This window comes from Calliphora vicina, chromosome 4 (genome assembly GCF_958450345.1).
Source record: "Calliphora vicina chromosome 4, idCalVici1.1, whole genome shotgun sequence".
NCBI classification, from domain to species: Eukaryota; Metazoa; Arthropoda; class Insecta; order Diptera; family Calliphoridae; genus Calliphora; species Calliphora vicina.
The window spans coordinates 60,238,534-60,255,318 of NC_088783.1; the positions used below are offsets into that span (position 1 = coordinate 60,238,534).

The following is a 16,785-nucleotide window of genomic DNA, read 5'->3' on the forward strand; positions in this document are numbered from 1 at the left end:
ATCCATCTATTCTAAAGTAGCAACATAAACTGGCCGCTTGGGTGGCTTTATGTAGTCAAGTTGACAGCAGCATAAAAAGGACACACATTTGTGAAAAAGGGCCAGAAGTATTATCAAACGAACCAAAAAAGGTGTTTAAGCAAAGTGTTAGAAAAACTTCTTAAGGGTTCAAACATAAAAGATTTAGTGATGTGTTGATTATTAAATTAAATCTCTCATATCTTTTATGTATTTAAAAATATCAAAAAAAAAACATTAGAAAAACATCCACTTTATTGCTTTAAAAGATTACTGCACTGGTCTTTAACAATATAGACACACAAAAAAAGCATATGAAAAATAATCACATTTTTTTTTGAGATATTTTTAGGTCATTGGGTCAATTTTGTACAAAAATATACATTTTAAAATTAGATTATGGATTTTTTAATCAATGTCTAAAAAAACTGGTTTTTATTGCTTAAATTGCATTTTGGGGCTTTTTAAATTGCTCAAAAATGCACTAAATTAAGCCTTCGATAGCTCAGTTGGTAGAGCGGTGGACTGTAGTTGCATTGCATTGAATAAATAGATATCCATAGGTCGCTGGTTCAAATCCGGCTCGAAGGATTTACTTTTTTATTATATATATCAAAACTGGACTTCACTAGACATCAACATGTCTTGTAGACATAAAAATGTTCTGTAGATATGTACTAAAATGTCCACTAGACCTTTTAATGTTCACTAGACATTTAAATGTCAACTAGACATTAAAATGTCCACTAGACATGAAAATGTTCTAGAGACTCTAAAATTTTCACAAGACATTACAATGCTCACTAGACATTAAAATCTTCACTTGATGTTCTCTAGACATTAAAATTTCCTCTAGACATTAAAATGTCCTCTAGACATTAAAATGTTCTCTAGACATTAAAATGTCCTCTAGACATTAAAATATTCTCTAGATATTAAAATGTCCTCTAGACATTGAAATGTCCTCTAGATATTGAAATGTCCTCTAGACATTACAATGTCATGTAGACAATAAAATATCCACTAAACATTAAAATGTCCCCTAAACATTTAAACGTCCTCTAGACATTAAAATGTCATCTAGACTTAAAAATGTCCACTAGACATTAAAATATCCTCTAGACATTAAAATATCCTCTAGGCATTTAAATGTCCTCTAGATATTGAAATGTCCTCTAGACATTACAATGTCATGTAGACAATAAAATCTTCTCTAGACATAAAAATGTCCTCTAAACATTAAAATGTTCTCTAGACAATAAAATGTCCTCTAGACATGAAAATGTCTTATAGACATTAAAAAGTCCTCTAGACATTAAAATGTTCTCTAGACATTAAAATATTCTCTAGATGTTAAAATTTCCTCTAGACATTAAAATGTCCTCTAGACATTGAAATGTCCTCTAGATATTGAAATGTCCTCTAGACATTACAATGTCATGTAGACAATAAAATATCCACTAAACATTAAAATGTCCCCTAAACATTTAAACGTGCTCTAGAAATTAAAATGTCATCTAGACTTAAAAATGTCCACTAGATATAAAAATGTTCTAGAGACTTTAAAATTTCCACTAGACATTTAAATGTCTCCTAGACATTAAAATGTTCACTAGAAATTAAAATGTTCACTAGACATTACAATGTTCACTAGACATTAAAATCTTCACTTGATGTTCTCTAGACATTAAAATTTCCTCTAGACATTAAAATGTTCTCTATACATTAAAATGTCCTCTAGACATTAAAATGTCCTCTAGACATTAAAATGTCCTCTAGACATTAAAATGTCCTCTAGACATTAAAAAGTCCTCTAGACATTAAAATGTTCTCTAGACATCAAAATATTCTCTAGATGTTAAAATTTCCTCTAGACATTAAAATGTTCTCTATACATTAAAATGTCCTCTAGACATTAAAATGTCCTCTAGACATTAAAATATTCTCTAGATGTTAAAATGTCATATAGGCATTGAAAAGTCCTCTAGACATTAAAATGTCATCTAGACTTAAAAATGTCCATTAGACATTAAAATATCCTCTAGACATTGAAATGTACTCTAGATATTGAAATGTCCTCTAGACATTATAATGTCATGTAGGCAATAAAATATTCTCTAGACATAAAAATGTGCACTAGACTTTAAAATGTCCTCTAAACATTAAAATGTTCTCTAGACATTAAAATGTCCTCTAGACATTAAACTGTTCTCTAGACATTAAAATATTCTCTAGATATTAAAATGTCCTCTAGACATTGAAATGTCCTCTAGATATTGAAATGTCCTCTAGACATTACAATGTCATGTAGACAATAAAATGTTCCTTAGACATAAAAATGTCCACTAGACATTAAAATGTCTACATTTGAATGTCCTGTAGACAGTAAATTTCATCTAGTGATTAAAATATCTTCTAAACATTGAAACTTGTTCTACACACTAAAATCTCTGCTTATCTTTTAAATATCTTCATTATTTTTCTTAAATTTCTATTGAAACATTTTTTGTGGTAAAACTGTCTAAACATTCTATAGATATTTTAAGAGAACTACCCCTACATAGTTGCCTCATTGCAGTTTACCACAATAATGATAACTATTTTCTAAAACTATTTTAGTTTTACAATTTGTATGAAACACTTCTACTCGAACTTCTCTCAAACATGTTGCTTACAACAGCACAACATCTGCGTTTGAACATAGTTCTGATGCTACCAAACAAAATATGCCAACACGTGTTTCAAACGTGAAATTTTATTATTGTAATAAATTTATTTCACAAAAAATAAATACATAAAAAAGCTGAAATACAAAAATGAAACATGATTCAAGTTATATTTAATATGGACATTTGTACGAATATACTTTTTATACATTTTTATTTCAAGGAAATCCAGGACATTTATTTAAAAAAAGGAGCACAAATAATGTACATGCATGTAACGAGTTTTATGGGTACGTTTATAATGTGATCAAAATGCATTCATCGTCCATAATCGAATTGAATTGGACAGAGATAGATGGAAGTAGTGAAAGTGCTTTAAAGGCTAGAGTTAAATGTTTAAGGTAATGCAAATATGAGAAACCCTACAAGTTGGATGAGAACCAGCGACCTATGGATTAATTTTATATGACTTAAACTACAGTCCAACGCTCTACTAATTGACCTATCAAAGGCTTGTCATCAAAATTTCTGATGTCCAGTTTTAGTTCAAACACAAAATATTTAAGTCTCATATGGTTCTCTTTCATGATCGGTTAAATTGTCTTGTAAATTATCATAAAGTATCCTTCGAGCCGGATTTGAACCAGCGACCTATGGATTTCTTTTGAATCACCGCTTCTCTACAACTACAGTCCACCGCTCTACCAACTGAGCTATCGAAGGCTTGATATCTATAAAATAGGAATCGTATTTCTGACGTCTTTCGGGAACAAGTTTAGATAAATATTTAGTGAAGCATCAATTACGATCATTTTATCATGCAAAAGATCTAAAAGAATCCTTCGAGCCGGATTTGAACCAGCGACCTATGGATATCTTTTGAATTTCAGATTCAATCAACTACAGTCCACCGCTCTACCAACTGAGCTATCGAAGGCTTGATAGTTACAAACTATGAATCGCATTTCTGACGTAGTTTAGGAACAAGTTTAAATAAATATGAAGTGAAGCATCAATTACGATCATTTTATCATGCAAAAGATCAAAAAGCATCCTTCGAGCCGGATTTGAACCAGCGACCTATGGATATCTTTTGGATTTCAGATTCAATCAACTACAGTCCACCGCTCTACCAACTGAGCTATCGAAGGCTTGACATTCGATCAGTATCGTTCATATTTTGGACGTCCTATTGAAATACGTTTCAATAAAGAATTAATAGATTTTTTATGAGTCTTCATTATAATCAAAACTTTGGTTAATTTCTACAGATTCATATAAAATATCTACAATTATCCTTCGAGCCGGATTTGAACCAGCGACCTATGGATATCTATATTTTAGATTTCCTAATTGTTCTACAGTCCACCGCTCTACCAACTGAGCTATCGAAGGCTTGTCATTAATATAATTAAACCCAAATTTCTGATATTCTGTTTTAGTTCAAAAACAAAATTAGTATATTCTTCATTAGTGATTGATTAAATGATCATTTGAAATATCAAAAAGTATCCTTCGAGCCGGATTTGAACCAGCGACCTATGGATTTCTCTTGTATGACAAATTTCAACAACTACAGTCCACCGCTCTACCAACTGAGCTATCGAAGGCTTGATAATGTATAATTCTGACGCCTTTCTAACTAAACATTTAGTTGAGGATCAATTACGATCATTTTATCATGTAAAATATTTAAAAGTATCCTTCAAGCCGGATTTGAATTAACGACTAACTACAGTCCACCGCTCTACCAACTGAGCTATCGAAGGCTTGATGTTCTTGGAATTAATATCCTCTTTGAGATCTTTTCTAGATTATTTTGAATAAAACATTAGCAGTTTCCACGATAGTTCCTTGTACGATCGAAAATCGATTTATATATCATGTAAAATATCTAAAATTATCCTTCGAGCCGGATTTGAACCAGCGACCTATGGATGTCCATATTTTGATATCTCATCATTGCACTACAGTCCACCGCTCTACCAACTGAGCTATCGAAGGTATGTTAGTTAACAAAATATTGCTATTTGAAAATACTCACACAGATTAATTGAATTTTTTTTTTTTTATAAAAGCGGTCAAGGTTAATCTTTCAAAACACCTGAGAACCTGATAAGAACCTATTAATATGCAGACATATACTGGGTTCTTGTCTGCTTATCAGACATCAATTCGTATTCTGAATTAACTACTTGATTCATATTATTTCATAGCGCGACAATCTAAGTGTTTTTGGATTCATTTGTTTTAGCACTAACTTCCACAAGGTGGATTAAAACATCAGCCAATAACTTGTAAAATTGTAAAGCTGCAATAGAAATTAGCTGTTTCCTGATCTCTTACAGACTTCGGATCATAGACGTATTAGAAACCACTAAAATGATCAAAAAATTTATTTTTTTTAATGCTAAATCAATAAAGCCATTCATTCGACTTCATAGCTCTCAGAGAGAAAACTTAAAATTCAACATTTTATATAAATTCAATAAAATTTCTGTTCTGGCATTTGGGGTGTCGATCGATAAATATATGAGTGTTCCATATTGTTCTCGTTAGTCGAATAGGTTGTTACTTTACGATGGCATAAGTGAGAACATGTGGGACATAGATCATAATTCAAGCCTTCGATAGCTCAGTTGGTAGAGCGGTGGACTGTAGTTGATTGAATCTGAAATTCAAAAGAAATCCATAGGTCGCTGGTTCAAATCCGGCTCGAAGGATTATTTTACATATTTTATATGATACGTCTGGAAAATGACGAAGTTTGAAGAAATTGTAAAATTAGAAACCTAGAGTAATGAGGGGATTTTTTAACAAATTTTTTAGTTTTATTTTGAAAAATTTTTACAACATAAATTTATTAAAATTTTTGGCCATTGTTAGCTATGCTCCTTTTCCATCTTTATGGCAACATATGGATTCCGAGCCAAAAGAACTGCTCATCTTCAGAAGCAACTAATCAAGCCAATTTCGGATACTATGCTCTGAAGTGAAGCATATTCCAGAAAGAGGGTTCTTCATCGATCGAAGCAAATAGTAGTCAGAAGGGTCAAGGTTTGGACTATAAAGTGGATGAGGAAAAACTTCACAACCACTTCATTCTTAATAATTTTTAACAGGTATAGCAATATGTGGCCTAGCGTTGTTATGATGTAGTATTACGGTTTCATGTCTGGCCGCATATTCAAACGAATAAGGTGCATTCGATAAAGGTTCCCTGTGATGGTCGGACAAGAATTCAGCAGTTCATAATAGACTTCACTTCATTCTTAATACTTTTTAACAGGTATTGCAACATGTGGCCTAGCGTTGTCATGATGGAGTATTACGTTTTCATGTCTGACCGCATATTCTTGGGAGTTTCAAACGAATAAGGTGCATTCGATATAGGTTCCCTGTGCATTATCTTAGCACCATGGATATTTGGCTTTGGTGTCGATTCGGCTTTTTGATCGGGGTTTACATACAATCTTTTACGCTTCGGGTTATCGCAATGAATCTATTTTTCATCGCAAGTAGTGATTCGGTTCAAAAATTATTTTCTTTTATAGCGTTAAAGCATCATTTCGGTCATACAGAATCGTCTTTCAAGGCTTCTCGGCTTCATTTCGTATGGTACCCGACTTCCCTGCTTTTGAATGAATTCTGCTTCTCACAAACGTTTTGAAATTACTGCTTGAGGAGCTCCCAATGATTTTGCAAGATCTTGTTGAGTTTGCCAACAATCTTCATGTAGTAATGCCACCAATTCTTGGTCTTCTAACATTTTTGGCGGGCCTGGGCGATCTTTGACTTCCGTGTCAATATCACCACTTTTGAACCGCAAAAACCATCTCTTGCTCCATAAGCTTTGGTGAGCAATAGGATTGCTTCAGCGGCACTTTTATTTTTAAATTAAAGAATTAAAGCAAATTACGCTTTGTTGGCACACAATTCGACATTTTCGAATCAAGGAGAAACTTTGTTGTTTGCACTATTTACAAAAGCTAAGTGGGATTTAATGCCAGATATGTACTCTTAACAAGTAAGGAAGTATGATCGGTCAAGCCCGACCATATAATGCCCTACACTAAGTAAAAGAGCAAAAACATTTTTCTTTTAAAATTTCAATAATTTATATTTTTGAGTGATTTTCGGAAGTGGGCATTATATGGGGGCTATGACCAATTATGAACCGATCACCATGAAATTAGGTCGTGTGATTTATGTCTATATTAAAGTTAAGTATGTTGAATTTTATGTATATACCAAAATTTTTAAGCGATTTATGCACGTTAAAGTGATTTTCGGAAGCGGGTCTATATGGGAGCTATGACTAATTATGGACCGATAGTAACAAAATTTGGTGACATGAATTTTGTGTATATAAAACTTATTTGGAGCGGAATTTGTGGAGATACATATATAAATTAAAAATTTATGACCGATAAAGTCCAATTTCGGAAGGACATTTGTATGGGGGCTAGGTGAAATAGTGGACCGATTTCAGCCAGTTTCAATAGGATTGGTCCTTGAGCCGAAAAAATAATATGTACCAAATTTCATCGAAATATCTTCAAAATTGCGACCTGTACTCTGCGCACAAGGTTTACATGGACAGCCAGCCAGCCAGCCGACCAGACGGACGGACGGACATCGTTTAATCGACTCAGAAAGTGATTCTAAGTCGATCGGTATACTTTAAGGTGGGTGTTAGACTAATATTTTTGGGCGTTACAAACATCTGCACAAACGCATTATACCCTCCCCACTATGGTGGTGTAGGGTATAAAAATGACATATAATTTATTGAAAACAAAAACCGCTTCCCGCATTTTTAAGTCATACACCTAATATTTTATTAATAATGGGAAATATAAGTTTACTTCAAAATCTAAACTTTGGAAAAAGTTCAAAAGGAAGCTTAATACATGGACTGGACATTGGCGAAATGATTTAAATTTTATAGAGACGTTTTGATAAAGGAAAGTGTAGAGTTTTCGAAATGACCCATTGGCATCTAATCCGATAGGCATTACGAATTGTAAAATTATCCCAGAGAGGAATATTTATGCGTTTGTGCAGCTATGGGGACTAGCACTACTATCCTATCCAAGTTTTTTTTTTGGACCAGCACTCAAAGGATTACTGCTTCTCATGCAATGCACTGTGTTGGAACTAGGAAAATAGGTTAAGGGAGGGAGGATAAGGGTAATAGTGTTTGTGAACACTTGATTTTAATTTTCCTATATTGAAAGTGACAGGGAAGACTTCAGCTGTAAGCTTATTCCACACTGACGGTACGGCTAAAGAAAAGTGTGATCCACTTTTTAGTCGACGACGAATTGATGAGCTCAATTTCAGCAGATCCCATTTCATTGCAGTATCGGTAGAACAGTGAAACACAATCCAAATTGCAACGATCTTCCAGTAAGTCAACAGAGCTGGATATCCTACTGTCACCTATAAGCAAATTCGACCTGTCCTGTTCGGTGGAGTTACTCCAAAATAGACTACGGCACCTGCCAACAACTGGAAGTTATTATCATGGATGTTATTTGTTATAATTTGTATATAAATCACTTCAAAGCATAATTTTCCATACCCAACATATTTTATTTATTTATTTTCTAGCTAGATTCATACAAATTCTTAAAATTTAAACATACTTACCCATAATTCACTTAAAATATAAATTAAAACTCTTTGATACTTTTACTCTTGTTAACATTTAGTTATTTAGTTATTTATTCATTAGTTTCTTTGTTTGCAATTTAACTAAACTACATACATAAGACATTTCAATTTAAATTTGTCTACTACTTTGACCTAGAATAAAGTATAAGTATTTTTACTCTTACTACATTTTTATTTATGCTCGATTCTAGGGTTTTTTTTCATTTAGTGTTTTTTTTTTATTCTTAATTAAAAATATCAGTTCTTAAAGTTAACTTTGACCATTTAAATGTATAAAATGGTTTAAATAAAAGACAAAACAAAAAACTTAATTTTCAGTTATTGGTAAAAAATCTAACATATTGTAATTAAATTTAAATTAAAATTGTTATGCACACATACATATAATAAAAGATCTAGATATGGGATAAAACCAAAATAACAAAAAAGATATAAAACCATAAAAACCGCTAAATTGATTTTTCGATATGTGGTTTTTTTTGTTACACAAAAAACAAGATTGAATTGTAACATAAAATAACAATCAATTGAATAATAATTAAAAAAAGGCCGACATTTGTTGCCTTTATGCCACAAGAATGATGTTGCTGTTGCATGATGTGGTTGGTGGTGGGGGAGTTAAAGTTTTCTATTCACTCTCTGTCTCTCACACACTCATACATTTCAAATGGCCCATCATCAAAAAGGAGCCACCAAATAAATAATTCGTCATGCTCTCAATATAAAAAAAAACTTGAAAAATTTCTTTTACAAAAATTGGCTTAAAAATATTTTTATTTTTTTTAATAAATACTCGTTTGAATATTTCTTTAGGGGTTTTGTTTGGTTTCTTTTATTTTGTTTTTGAAAACACAATTTTTCTAATAAACTTAAATACTAAATTGGCAGTGCAGGATTTGTTTGTTGTTTTTGTTATGTTATTTGACTTATTTGGTAAATATTTTAATTTTAATGAAAGTTAAGAGCATAGAGAAAATAAACATAGAGCGGAAACTAGAAAAAAAATCAAACAAAAAAAAATTCCTCAAAAAAGTTACACATACGAGATGTTTTTGTTTTCACATAGTTTTTTTACTAATACATTCTCACCTCTTAGCTTTTTGACAACTGAGCTAGGTCTTTGACAGGAGAGTTTCCGCTCTATGTATATTTTCTCTATGGTTAAGAGTTTTTCTATAGAAAATTTACTGAAAGAAATGTTTTCAAATTAGCCATAATTGTGGCTGCAATAGTAGGTCTGTCTATAGTCTAAAATTGAAGTGAATCATATGTATTTATTAAGTTAAAAATTAGGTTGAATTGTAATTCAGTGATCACTGATCACTACTGGTAGGTCTTTACGTAGACCAACGTTATTTTTAATATAATATCTTTATATAGTAAATAATTTTGGCTTCAATCGTTCTTTATTAAACGTCAGATAATAGATCTGTATTTGCTTCTAGTACCTTTTATACAAAAAAAATAGCTAGAAGTTAAGTCTTTTATACAGTAAACAAGTAAGAAAGTATGGTCGGTCAGGCCCGATCATATAATACCCTACATTGATTAAATGAGCAAAATCATTTTTCCTTTAAAATATCAATAATTTATATTCGTGAGTGATTTTCGGAAGTGGGTCTTATATGGGGGCTATGACCAATTATGGACCGATCACCATGAAATTAGGTCGTGTGATTTGTGTCTATACGAAAGTTATTTATGTTGAATTTTGTGTGTTTGCCAACATTTTTAATAGATTTATGCACGTTAAAGTGATTTTTGGAAGCGGGTCTATATTGGAGCTATGACTGATTATGGACCGATCCTAACAAAATTTAGTGACATGAATTTTGTATATATAGAACTTATTTAGAGCGAAATTTGTGGAGATACATATATAAATTAAACATTAATGACCGTTAAAGTCCAATTTCGGAAGGACAATGTATGGGGGCTAGGTGAAATAATGGACCGATTTCAGCCAATTTTAATAGGCTCTTTCCTTGGGCCGAAAAAATTATATGCACCAAATTTGATCGAAATAACTTCAAAATTTCGACCTTTACTTTGCGCACGTGGACAGACAACCAGCCAGCCAGACGGACGGACATCGTTTAATCTCAGAAAGTGATTCTAAGTCGATCGGTATACTTTAAGGTGTGTGTTAGACTAATATTTTTGGGTGTTACAAACATCTGCACAAAAGCATTATAACCACTATGGTGGTGTAGGGTATAAAAATTAACTTGAACCATAGGTTCTTATTTAGCTGTAAAATTAGTTAAAATTCTGGACCAAAATTGCATCGAATATTTTACCTCAATACGTTATAAATTTAGCTTGAATATTATGCCATTATATAGTAAAAAGTTAGCTTGAAAATTAGTATTAGTCCAAAATTAACTTCAATCTTAGGACTTTAAGTATTTTTAAATTAGCATTATCTTTAGGACTTTATGAAGTGCAACATAAGCTTGAATCTTATGTGTTTGTATAGCAAAAAATTTGCTCTAGGCTGTGGTCTTTATATAGTCCAAAATTAGCTTTAACCTTTCATATTTATTTAGCCAAAATTTAGTTTTAATCCTTCTGATCTCGGAATGGAATCGTGGGAATAGGGCGCTTTCAACACTCTAAAGACTCAGTGTTTCATGGTGACACAAAAACGAACAACAGATCGTGTCGCTTCATCTGTATTAATGAGTGGTGTAAATATGGGCATGAGAATACAATGCGATGTCCACTGGTCTAAAAACATGTTTCAAGTGTCGAAAGGAGCATTCAATTGTATCGGATTTCTTAAACGTTATGGGAATTCACTCTATCTGATCTCCTCACTATTTACACCACCTATATCCGACCGAAAAGGTCTATTTTGGAGCTTCTCGACCGCGAACAGGAGAGGGCGAAGGTGATTATTGGTGACATTATTGACTCTATTGTGGGCAATGTGGGCTGCGTTTCACTATTCTATCTGTACTACAATGGAATGTATTCTGATGAAATAAGGGAACTTGCTCCTGATACTCACAGATGTTTACGTAATACATGTTTTTCATCAAGAACACATCCCTTTGTGGTCGAATTGCCAGTGGATCGCACAACACACTACAGGGAAAATTATTTCTTTACCCGTACTGTCCGTATGTGAAACACACATCCCGCTGACTAGTTTCTTGTTGTTTTCAATTCAGAAAAGTTCAAATCGAATGTTCACGAACACTACTCCCTCTTTCCTCCATCCCATAATATATTTACCTAGTTCCAACATAATTATTTGCATGAGTAGGTCCAACAAGAACTTGAATCTTAGGTCATTATTTAGCTTATAGTCCTGGGCTTTTACATGGTTCAAAATTAGCTGGAGTATTATACCTTAATACGGTCTAAATATAGCTTGAATATTAAGCCATTATATAGTAAATAATTGGTTGAAAGTTAGCTTGAACCTTAGTGGTTTTATAGTCCAAAATTAGTTTGATAAATCTACTGAAGTAGCAATTTCAAAATGTTTGGAAGCATAAGAATTCATCCAGAAGTAGGAAAATTGGTTACCATACGAATTGAAATCAAGAGACCTTGAAAGACGATTTTGTAAGTCCACCCTTTTGGTGGGACCAAAAGGGTCCTATCTACTATAAGCTGCTGAAATCTAGCCAGATCATCACAGGAAACCTGCAGCGAACAAAATTGATTCATTTGAAGCGAGAATTTGCCGAAAGACACCCAGAATATGTGGCCGGAGATGAAGCTGTAATATTCCATCATGAAAACAGTCGGGCAAATGTTGCAATACCTGTTAAACACTTTTTAGAGTGAAGTGGTTTCGAAGTTTTGCCTCACCCACTTATAATCCAGACGTTGTCCCGTTCGACTATTTTTTCGAAGCAGAACGCTCTCTCTGGGAGACGATTCACTTTGGAACAGACTATCCGATATTGGCTTGATTCGTTGTTGTCCTCAAAAGATGAGCAGTTCTTTTGGCTCGGAATCCATATGTTTTCAGAAAGATGACAGAAGGTCATAGCTAACAATGGCCAATACATTGAATAAATTTATATTTCACAAATGTTTCAAAATAAAAGCTAAACATTTTTAAAAATCCCGCATTTTTAAGTCATACATCCAATATAATACAAATTTACTCTGGATCATATCGAGCCCTTAGCGCCAAATTATCGTAAGCGACAATTTCTAAATTAAAATTAAATTAAAATTCTATGGACCGACTGATGTTTTAGCGTTCTTAGAATATCAAAATTGTTATAGACTAAAATTAGCTTGATTGTTATATCTTTATAAAGTCCAAATGCACCATAAATTGTAGGGGTTTATAAAGTCCAAAATTTGCATAAATCTTAGGTCTTTATGTAGTCCATATTTACTCCAAATCTTAAGTCTGTATATAGTCCAAAATCAGCTGAAATAGTAGAGATTTTTATAATACAAATTTAGGTTGAATTTTAGGTCTTCAAATAGTTCAAAATTTGCTTAAATCTTAGGTCTCTATGTAGTCCAAATTTACTCCAAATCTTAGTCAAACAACAGCTTTAAAAGTGAAAATGTATATTGTACAAATTTAGATTAAAACTTAGGGGTTTATAAAGCTCAAACTGTGCTTAAATCTTATGGGTTTATGTAGTTAAAATTTTGCTTAAATTTTAAGGATTTATATAGTCCATATTAAGCATAATAGAATCGAAAATTAGTTTGATTTGTAGATTATTATAAAGTCCGAATTTGGTTTAAATCTTAGGTCTTTATATAGTCCAAATTTATACCAAATATATGTAGTTCAAAATTATCTCGAACCCTGTATCTGTATAAAGTTAAAATTCGTAATAAATCTTAGTCCAAATTTAGCTTGAAATGTAGATCTTTATATAGCCCAAATTTAAACCAAATCTTAGGTATTTATAAAGTTTAAAATTGATATGAATCCTAGGTTTTTATAAGGTCTAAATTTAGTTTATGGTTTAGCCAATTTTGTATAGTCCAAAATGAGTTTAAGTCATACTCCTTTATAAAGTCGTAAGTTAGCTTGAATTGTAGCGGCTTTTCTAAAGGTTACTGAAAAGAGAGTTATGCTTTAAAGAAAGAATTTAAAGATATAACCTATAAATTCAATTTAATTTTCTATAGAATTTTCTTTATTTCACAAAACTGGATTGACTATGTATGCTGTTAAAAAATACCAACTAAAAGTAACACAAATTTAAAATCACTTAAAATATTTTTTTTTCATATTCTTCTCATATTTTTTTCTTGTCTATTTTCTACTCCTCAGTGCTGTGATTAAGAAACCAAGTCATGTTTGTGCATTCAAGCCTTAATTTTTTTATATTGTTGCAGTTGTTTGTTCTGGTTGTCTTGACTGTTGTAATAGTGAAAATAAAACAGACACACATTTACACAGCAGTACCATTAATCATGTCATAGTGGTCTTGATTTTTGTTGGTGTTACCAATAACACCACCACTGACTCCACCCCCTGCACCGCCCATTGTAAGACCACCATTGGAATTGACAGTATTGGCGTTAACGCCTAAGCCAGTAAAGAGACTGGCATGTGAACGTCTACGTTCACGTTCAATTTCATCCAAATCAAAGGCATCGGCCAGCACAGCACTGGGTCGTCGCTGTTCGTCGAAAGCATAAGCTCGTTGAAATTTGGGTGGTCCCTGTGAGCCAGTAGATGAACCGTTTACGACAACTTGTTGACCACCTGCTGTTATAAGATTGCCAGTTGTAGCACCACCTCCTCCTCCGCTATTGCTATTTGAACGCTGTAGCAGGGCATGATTGTTAGTGGTATTTTGTGTTGCAGAATTTGTTGCGGGACCATACATACGAAAACTGCCGCTAAAATTTGAGGGTGACGAGGGTATGGCAGCTGGCCATTGTACCAAAGAAGGTTGCTTTAAGGTGGAGGCTGTGCCATAATTTGTAGATGCAACACTGGCATGTTGTTGCTGCTGCTGTTGCTGGTATTGTTGTAATTGATGGGGTTGTATGTATATCGGCTGTTGTTGCTGTTGAATATAGTGTCGATTTAATTCCTCATTTGACTTGTGTAAACCATAACGTGAATTATACAACTCCTGTTCTCTGGACATGGATAAATAACGATTTTGCTGTTGTAATTGCTGTTGTTGTTGTTGCTGCTGATGTTGCATCATGAGTGTTGTCAATCTCTGTTGACTGGCACTGTACATACCGTGCAATTGTGTGGCACTTGCATTTAATCCAGCCGATGTAATGCTGTCTTGTGAGTCAGCATTACGTTTCAGAAATGCTCGTGGCAGAGTGCGACTTTGATACATGGCTTGATTGTGATGGTAATCATGATGTAAACGTTGCTGTGATCCACCATAAGTGTTGTCGCGCAGTGTATAATGAGGTTGTTGTTGTTGGTGTTGTTGATGCTGCTGCTGTTGTGCTGCAATGAAACCAAATTCATTGCCACTTGTATCCAAATCGTATAGACTCTTTTGTAAACCTGCTCTGTTGGCAGTGGGTGCATAAATAGCGTGCAGGGACAAATTGGAATTTAAGCGTCGCAGATGATTGGGCTCAACATACATGGACGCACGACGACCATTGCGTATAGCCTGTGGCATAAGGTGAATGTTGTCTGGAAGTAAACAAGATTTGCAAAAATAGAGTTGGCAAACGAGACTCATCAAAGTGTTAAATTAAAGTTTTAAATGCAATTGGAAATATGACTTCCTATATAGGATGCACTGCCAGTCAACCTAAACTTAAATTGTATTTATTTTTGCTGGTTTATTATGAATCATTGATTTCATTGACATTTTTTCCCTCAAATACCAGTATTAGTTTATTTTACAAACACTTTGGAATCATACACAAATACTGTAATTTATACTTACATACAAATGTATGTGCTATTTGGAATACAAATATAAATTATAGTTCCTAGGACATCCCAGAATTCATCATGATATGTATGAGTGTTTCTATAAATGTGTGTTTTATCATGTGGAAGATTTAATATTTTTGGCACAATAAACAAATACACACTCATGCTATCCTATACAGATTTCTTTTTTTGACAATTTCCCAGCAAGTGCAAGATAGAGAGAGAGAAAGACAAGAACTAGATAAAGATGGTGTATGAAATACATAGGATTTTGTGTACAATTGTTGATAAATGACTTATTTCCCAATAGAAGCAACTACAAATAATATATTTTTAATGGCAAAATACAAGCACCACGAAGAGGATGATTGTGTATCATGATGCATTTAGCTCCCGGTTTTTTTTTTTTTTTTTTTTGGAAAATAAACTAAAGTAAACTTAGTAAATTGATTTTCGTGGCAACAAACTGAATAAAATCGAATGAGAGTGTATTAAATAGACAGTGGGAGGCCAAGGGAAAAGCAAATGGTGAAACAATATACATGTATCTTGATATACAGTACACATAATGAACTCTCGCTTTTGTGGGTGACAGTGATTCAAATGAGAAAAATACAACTGAATTGGAGACATATAAGTGAATTAAACTAGCTCAGGTTCTAGTTCAGATCTAATTCAGTTCTAGTTCAGTTCTAGTTCAGTTCTAGTTCAGTTCTAGTTCAGTTCTAGTTCAGTTCTAGTTCAGTTCTAGTTCAGTTCTAGTTCAGTTCTAGTTCAGTTCTAGTTCAGTTCTAGTTCAGTTCTAGTTCAGTTCTAGTTCAGTTCTAGTTCAGTTCTAGTTCAGTTCTAGTTCAGTTCTAGTTCAGTTCTAGTTCAGTTCTAGTTCAGTTCTAGTTCAGTTCTAGTTCAGTTCTAGTTCAGTTCTAGTTCAGTTCTAGTTCAGTTCTAGTTCAGTTCTAGTTCAGTTCTAGTTCAGTTCTAGTTCAGTTCTAGTTCAGTTCTAGTTCAGTTCTAGTTCAGTTCTAGTTCAGTTCTAGTTCAGTTCTAGTTCAGTTCTAGTTCAGTTCTAGTTCAGTTCTAGTTCAGTTCTAGTTCAGTTCTAGTTCAGTTCTAGTTCAGTTCTAGTTCAGTTCTAGTTCAGTTCTAGTTCAGTTCTAGTTCAGTTCTAGTTCAGTTCTAGTTCAGTTCTAGTTCAGTTCTAGTTCAGTTCTAGTTCAGTTCTAGTTCAGTTCTAGTTCAGTTCTAGTTCAGTTCTAGTTCAGTTCTAGTTCAGTTCTAGTTCAGTTCTAGTTCAGTTCTAGTTCAGTTCTAGTTCAGTTCTAGTTCAGTTCTAGTTCAGTTCTAGTTCAGTTCTAGTTCAGTTCTAGTTCAGTTCTAGTTCAGTTCTAGTTCAGTTCTAGTTCAGTTCTAGTTCAGTTCTAGTTCAGTTCTAGTTCAGTTCTAGTTCAGTTCTAGTTCAGTTCTAGTTCAGTTCTAGTTCAGTTCTAGTTCAGTTCTAGTTCAGTTCTAGTTCAGTTCTAGTTCAGTTCTAGTTCAGTTCTAGTTCAGTTCTAGTTC

The 16,785-nt window shown here is 33.1% G+C and overlaps 8 non-coding genes across 8 annotated transcripts; 2 read left to right on the top strand and 6 right to left on the bottom strand.

Annotated features, from left to right (window-relative positions):
• Positions 1 to 512: 512 nt before the first annotated feature.
• On the top strand, positions 513 to 609 carry TRNAY-GUA (transfer RNA tyrosine (anticodon GUA)). Its single transcript has 2 exons — positions 513 to 549; positions 574 to 609. It is a non-coding gene; the product is annotated as a tRNA-Tyr (tRNA).
• A 2,698-nt stretch (positions 610 to 3,307) lies between these two features.
• TRNAY-GUA (transfer RNA tyrosine (anticodon GUA)) lies at positions 3,308 to 3,407 on the bottom strand. The gene is made up of 2 exons: positions 3,371 to 3,407; positions 3,308 to 3,343 (listed from the first exon to the last, which is right to left on the bottom strand). It is a non-coding gene; the product is annotated as a tRNA-Tyr (tRNA).
• Positions 3,408 to 3,522: 115 nt separating this feature from the next.
• TRNAY-GUA (transfer RNA tyrosine (anticodon GUA)) lies at positions 3,523 to 3,621 on the bottom strand. The gene is made up of 2 exons: positions 3,585 to 3,621; positions 3,523 to 3,558 (listed from the first exon to the last, which is right to left on the bottom strand). It is a non-coding gene; the product is annotated as a tRNA-Tyr (tRNA).
• Positions 3,622 to 3,736: 115 nt separating this feature from the next.
• TRNAY-GUA (transfer RNA tyrosine (anticodon GUA)) lies at positions 3,737 to 3,835 on the bottom strand. The gene is made up of 2 exons: positions 3,799 to 3,835; positions 3,737 to 3,772 (listed from the first exon to the last, which is right to left on the bottom strand). It is a non-coding gene; the product is annotated as a tRNA-Tyr (tRNA).
• Positions 3,836 to 3,979: 144 nt separating this feature from the next.
• TRNAY-GUA (transfer RNA tyrosine (anticodon GUA)) lies at positions 3,980 to 4,079 on the bottom strand. Its single transcript has 2 exons — positions 4,043 to 4,079; positions 3,980 to 4,015 (listed from the first exon to the last, which is right to left on the bottom strand). It is a non-coding gene; the product is annotated as a tRNA-Tyr (tRNA).
• A 116-nt stretch (positions 4,080 to 4,195) lies between these two features.
• TRNAY-GUA (transfer RNA tyrosine (anticodon GUA)) lies at positions 4,196 to 4,294 on the bottom strand. The gene is made up of 2 exons: positions 4,258 to 4,294; positions 4,196 to 4,231 (listed from the first exon to the last, which is right to left on the bottom strand). It is a non-coding gene; the product is annotated as a tRNA-Tyr (tRNA).
• Positions 4,295 to 4,587: 293 nt separating this feature from the next.
• On the bottom strand, positions 4,588 to 4,688 carry TRNAY-GUA (transfer RNA tyrosine (anticodon GUA)). The gene is made up of 2 exons: positions 4,652 to 4,688; positions 4,588 to 4,623 (listed from the first exon to the last, which is right to left on the bottom strand). It is a non-coding gene; the product is annotated as a tRNA-Tyr (tRNA).
• Positions 4,689 to 5,308: 620 nt separating this feature from the next.
• Positions 5,309 to 5,407, top strand: TRNAY-GUA (transfer RNA tyrosine (anticodon GUA)). Its single transcript has 2 exons — positions 5,309 to 5,345; positions 5,372 to 5,407. It is a non-coding gene; the product is annotated as a tRNA-Tyr (tRNA).
• The last annotated feature ends 11,378 nt before the right edge of the window (positions 5,408 to 16,785 follow it).